Source organism: Chionomys nivalis, chromosome 6 (genome assembly GCF_950005125.1).
Source record: "Chionomys nivalis chromosome 6, mChiNiv1.1, whole genome shotgun sequence".
Taxonomy (NCBI): Eukaryota; Metazoa; Chordata; class Mammalia; order Rodentia; family Cricetidae; genus Chionomys; species Chionomys nivalis.
The window spans coordinates 12,894,852-12,900,123 of record NC_080091.1 but is presented as its reverse complement, the minus strand read 5'-3'; positions in this window follow the sequence as shown (position 1 = coordinate 12,900,123).

The window sequence follows — 5,272 nt, the reverse complement described above, 5'->3', positions numbered from 1 at the left end:
AAAGAAGAGGTCAAACTCTCACTGTTTGCTGATGATATGATAGTTTACATAAGTGATCCCAAAAGTTCTACCAAGGAACTTCTACAACTCATAAACACTTTCAGCAATGTAGCAGGATACAAGATTAACTAAAAAAAATCAGTAGCCCTCCTGTACACAGATGATAAAAGAGCTGGGGAAGAAATCAGAGAATCAACACCCTTCATAATAGCCACAAATAACATAAAATATCTCGGAGTAACTCTAACCAAACAAGTGGAAGACTTGTATGACAAGAACTTTAAATCTTTGAAGAAAGAATTTGAAGAAGACACCAGAAAGTGGAAAGATCTCCTGTGCTCTTGGGTAGGCAGAATTAATATAGTAAAAATTACAGTCTTACCAAAAGTAATCTACAGATACAACACAATGCCCACCAAAATCCCAGCAAAATTCTTCAAAGATCTCGAAAGAACAGTACTCAACTTCATATGAAAAAGCAAAAAATCCAGGATAGCCAAAACAATCCTGTACAATAAAAGAACTTCTGGACTTGAAACTCTACTACAGAGCTACAGTACTGAAAACAGCCTGGTATTGGCATTAAAAACAGACAGGAGGACCAATAAAACCGAACAGAAGACCTGGATCAATCCACACATCTTCGAACATCTGATTTTTTACAAAGAAGCAAAAAATATCAAATGTAAAATAGAAGGCATATTTGACAAGTGGTGCTGGCATAACTGGATATCAACATGTAGAAAAATTAAAATAGACCCATATCAATCACCATGCACAAAACTCAAGTCCAAGTGGATCAAAGACCTTAACATAAAGCCAGCCACACTGAACCTTACAGAAGAGAAAGTGGGAAGTACACTTGAACATATTGGCACAGGGAACCACTTCCTAAATATAACCCCAGCTGCACAGACACTGAGAGAATAATTAATAAATGGGACCTCCTGAAACTGAAAAGCTTCTGTAAAGCAAAGGACACGGTCAACAAGACAAAATGACAGCCTACAGAAAGGGAAAAGATCTTTACTAACCCCACATCAGACAGAGGTCTGATCTCCAAAATATATAAAGAACTCAAGAAATTGGACATCAAAAGATCAGATAATCCAATAAAAAAATGGAGTAAAGACATAAACAGAGAACTCTCAACAGAGGAATCTAAAATGGCTGAAAGACACTTAAGGAAATGTTCAACATCCTTAGTCATCAGAGGAATGCAAATCAAAACAACTCTGAGAGTCCATCTTACACCTGTAAGAATGGCCAAGATCAAAAACACTGGTGACAACTTATGCTGGAGAGGTTGTGGGGAAAAGGGAACACTTCTGCATTGCTGGTGGGAATGCAAGCTGGTACAACTCCTTGGATGTCAGTGTGGCGATTTCTCAGAAAATCAGGAAACAACCTTTCTCAAGACCCAGTAATACCACTTTTGGGTATATATCCAAAGGATGCTCAATTGTGCCACAAGGACATGTGCTCAACTCTGTTCATAACAGCTTTGTTTGTCATAGCCAGAACCTGGAAACAACCTAAACGCCCCTGGACTGAAGAATGGATAAGGAAAATGTGGTACATTTATACAATGGAGTACTACAAAGCAGAAAAAAATAACATCTTGAATGTTGCAGGAAAATGGCTGGAGCTAAAAAACATTATTTTGAGTGAGGTAACCCAGACACAGAAAGACAATTATCGTATGTACTCACTCATAGGTGGTTTTTAAACATAAAGCAAAGAAAGCCAGCCTACAAACCACAATCCCAAAGAACTTAGACAACAATGAGGACACTAAGAGAGACTTACATAGAGCTAATCTACATGTGAAGTGGAAAAAGACAAGATCTCCTGAGTAAATTAGGAGCATGGGGACCTTGGGAGAGGGTTGAAGGGGGAGGGGAAAGGCAGGGAGGGGAGCAGAGAAAAATGTAGAGCCCAATAAATATCAAGTAAAAAAAAAAAAAAAAGAAAAGAAAAACAACTGTGGTCGGGCAGTGGTGGTGCATGTCTGTAAGTGCAGACCAAGGCTTGCCTGGTCTACAAAGCGAGTTCCAGGACAGGCAGGACTGTTCCACAGACAAACCGAATCTCGAAAAGCCAAACAAAACAAAACAATTGAGTCCCAGTAACCCAGCTGTCTGAATTCTTTTAATGTCTGGAGATGTGTTCACAGGGTTTGGAGTGTATCATAGCTGAAACAGCTTTGAAAATAACTGAAAGTTAATCTAAGATGTGTTTGTTAAATAGCTTTGAGATGAAAAACCTAAGAAGACAATGACAATCTAGAGTTTTAAAAGGCAAATAGTTGAGTGAGGAACTCCTTAAGGTCAGGGATCAAGAACCAAGCAGCCAAATTATCACTAGCTGACATGCTTTTCTTGCTAGGATTGGTTCATGACCACAGGTGGTGAGTAATTCCTTATACCCATCTCTGCCCTTAACCTCCTGATATAAAAAACCTTTTGATGAGTGGGTATGTACCCTAAAGTAGAGCTGACTGACTCTCTTTCATCCATATAAGTTTAGATTTGTGATTCCTTTAAGATTTCTTATAAGATTATCGTTCAAGATAAGTAATCAAGTGATTGTACTTTCTCTGTAACTGCAAAATGCAGCTTGCCAGTAAAAGAATTTCTTGCTTGCTTACACATTGTTAATCTGTAACAAGTTGCTCGGGTGTTAGTGTATGTGGGTTCTTGGGATTTGTTTTTCACCTGTAATACATCAAATGTTTACTCATGTAAAGGATATGGAAAACAGGACATTTTTACTTATACTCATCGTAATCATTCACTTAAAAACAAAATGTAGCCACATTGTAATTTTTATATTGCCTGAAAGATTTCCTGGGGTATATAAGTTGTAAGGAAAAGAATAGAGAGAGAGAGAGAGAGAGTTAAAATGAGTTAGAAGGAAGACAAGAATGAGTTAAAAGGAAAATATCCTTGCCTTATTTATCTCTTTCACCTGACTGTCTTCTATATAAAGATAAAACTAGAAGGAAAATATCAAGAATAAGAGAAGGAAATCACCAGGAAAATAAAGAATAGAGAATGCAAAGGAAGAATAAAGGTCTGAAGGAAACCATCAAAAGTGTGTGTGTCTTTTCCCCTTAACCACCTCAGATAGAGGAGTCATAAAAGAGCAACTCTGTGGATTCCCTTTGAGTCCTGTGCTGCTGGAGCCTGACCCTCCAGGCAGTGATACCATATATACTTTTGAACTCTTGAGATTTGAAGGGTGCCCAGGTTAGTAAACTGAGACAGTATAGCTAGGGTGTGGAAGTTGAACCCTGCCCCAACTTCCTTGCCTTATTTATCTCTTTCACTTGACTGTATCAGTACTGTCTTCTATATAACTGGTAAACCAAGTATTTACCAGAGTTCTGTGAGCCATTCTGGCAAACTTTTGAGATTGAGTAGCAGGTCTTGAGAATTTATAATTTACAGCTGGCTGATTGAAGGTATTAGAATTCAGGGACTGGAGAGATGGCTCAGTGGTTAAGAGCATTTACTATTCTTGTAGAGGGCCTGGGTTCAGTTCCCGGCACCCACATCAGGTAGCTCACAACTGTCTATAATTCCAGTTCCAGAGTCATCTTCTGGCCTCCATGGGTATTGCACCCATGTGGTGCACTTATAGGCAAATAGGTTCACACATATACATATAAATAAAAATAAGTAAAAAACAAACAAAGAAAGAAAGAAATACCCCAGTACTTGCAAGTAGCATTTGATGTGGGGGCAGGCAGCCCTGTGAGGTTGAATCCTTTACTTATGACATTTGATGCTAAGTCCAAGAAGCTAAGTGTAAGAACTAAATTGAATTGTAGAATATTCAAAGGTGCTGAATTTGGTTATTTTTGGTTACCTAGGGCATTCTATGCTATGTAGGAATAACTTTTCTTTCTGATATAATTTATAATAAACTAGAGAAGGTGTGGTTGAACACAGAGTCCCTGCCTCCACCTTCTCCATGCTGGGGTTAAGTCTCTGTGTTACTATGTCTAGCCATTTATCTTTTTTCTTTTCCTGTGTTAGAGATGAGATCCGGGATCGAGTGCATGCCAGGCAGTGCCCCAATGAACTGCACCCCCAGTTCCCAGCCGCAGTGCTTCTCAACCTTCCTAATGTTGTGACCCTTCATAACAGTTCATTTATGCTGATCCCAACTGATGGATATTTGTATACTGTGTGAAAAATGTATTGCTGTGATTGTTGTAATAAAAAAGCTGAACAGCCAACAGCTAGACAGGGGCATAGCTAGGATTTCTGAGGAGAGAAAGGAAAAGGAATCTAGACGTGCAAGAGACACTAGGAATCCTGGAGAGGAAACAGAAGGTGCAAGATGGAAGAGAGGTAATGCCATGTGATAGAATGTAGATTAATATAAATGGGTTAATTTAAGTTGTAAGAGCTAGTTAGGAACAAGTCTATGGGCGAAGCTTTTATAATTAGGAAGTCTCCATGTCGTAATTTGGGAGCTGGCTGGTGGGACAGAAAAAGACTTGTTACACCCAACCATAAAATTATTTTTGTTGTTACTTCATAACTGTAATTTTGCTACTCTCATGAACTGTAACGTAATCATCTGTGTTTTCCGATGGTTGCAGGTGACCCCTGTGAAAGACTCATTCGATCCCCAAAGGCAGCATAAACAAGGTTGAGAACCACTGTTCTCGAAATGGACTTAGGGTCTTACATATAGTAGGCAGAGGCTTTAGCACTAAACTTCCTCACTCAGCCATTAAGGAATTTACTTATTTCTGAGACAAGGTCTCCTGCAGCCCAGGATGGCTTCAAGCTCACTATTTAGCAGAAGATGACCTTGAACTTCTGATTTTCCCATGTTCATTTCACAAGTGTTGGGATTATAAAGTATATGCCACTAGACCTGGCCATAAGTCTTTTCTTAGTATAGCTTTTATCAAAGTACTGTTTTTCAGGAGTAGTCTCGTTTTGACTTTTTAATTAGGTTCTCACTTTGCAGCCCAGGTTGGTGCAGAATTGGCCATGTAGGGATCCCTCTGCATCTACCTGCTTAGTGCTGGGAGCAAAGGCATAAACCCCAACATCCGGCTCTTTAGTTTTGGTACTGGAGATTGAACCCAGGGCTTCAAACATGCTAATGTGCTCTATCCCTGAGCTCCCCGCTCCCCAGCCCCTTATGGCTACTTTTCTGTCCTTGTTCAGATTGGTATGTACAAAATATATGCAAAGGAGAAAGGAGAAAAGAAACTGAATAACCTGTCAATGACTAAATGAAAAGG